Consider the following 1,170-nt stretch of genomic DNA (forward strand, 5'->3'; position numbering starts at 1 on the left):
TAATAAGCAAGGAAAGAGTCACTCTTTGTGGGGGGGAATGGGCTTAGAACGGTTAGATGCACACGATAATTTATCGTTTGGCCTTATTGTTAAAGTATTGTCTAAGATGATGAGTTTCTCTTATTTACGTATGAATAATACAAAAACACTCCATGACCAAGGGTGCCGATAATCCGGCACCCTTGGTCATGAGTATTTTTCCGTGAATATAAACGTCATTTGCTCATAATACTAAATTCGCTAACATCAGGTCTAAAAAGAGTGACCGTAATATACTAGAATTTGATAAAATCATAATTTTGTTACGCGAATATTCTCGATTTATACATGAATAAACTATTGATGAGCTGGCACTTCAAGTAGTTTTCCCTCTACCCGATAAATATATATTTTCGTTGATTTTACCAGATTCACACCAGACTACACCACACCACACCACTAATGTTTACCAATATATTACGCTCGAGATGATTCGAGTATTCTTAATAAAGAGTACTGACGAATAATTTAAAAAAAGCAAAAAAAAAAAAAAGTGTTTCATTAGTGTCACCGTAGGTCTATTTTAATTTCCTTTCCATAAGTGTCATTCATTGTTCTTTTTGGTAATTTTCGAAACCGGTATCAAATGCCGGCCACGGTCAAAATGACATTTTTACTCAATCGTTCGATGTAAGCAGAAACGATGTGGTCGAAATTGTCGGCCGTGGTGTCATCAGCTGCAGAAAGGTTTTTTTCATTTAAAGAAAAAACACAACATTACCAAGCGTATATTAAAAGCCATCTTTCTACTTGTCTTACCTCTGTTGCTCGATAAATGGAGGTACTTTGTTGTAGTCATCCCCTAGCTACAGTTATTGTGCATTATACCTTTCATCTGGCTTTGAAACAAGTGATTGCTGGTCAAAGATCTGCCGAATGCCGTACATAACGTGTAAAGATATTTAAAGATCTGTTCTTAGATATTCGATAGAAATATAGGGTGCTATAAAAGTATAAATTGAATCGAGCCATTCTTTTTTGACAGTACAATGGTCGGTGCCACTTACTTTAGCTTCCTGTAGGAATCAGTTTTATCACACATCCGTAAAAAAAGATGGTAAATCTTACACCCCATAGGGCGGAACACCTGCACACTATCGTCGTAATATAAGGGCATATCTTGATAAAGAC

This window comes from Varroa jacobsoni, unplaced genomic scaffold (assembly GCF_002532875.2).
Source record: "Varroa jacobsoni isolate VJ856 unplaced genomic scaffold, vjacob_1.0 scaffold_1024, whole genome shotgun sequence".
NCBI classification, from domain to species: domain Eukaryota; kingdom Metazoa; phylum Arthropoda; class Arachnida; order Mesostigmata; family Varroidae; genus Varroa; species Varroa jacobsoni.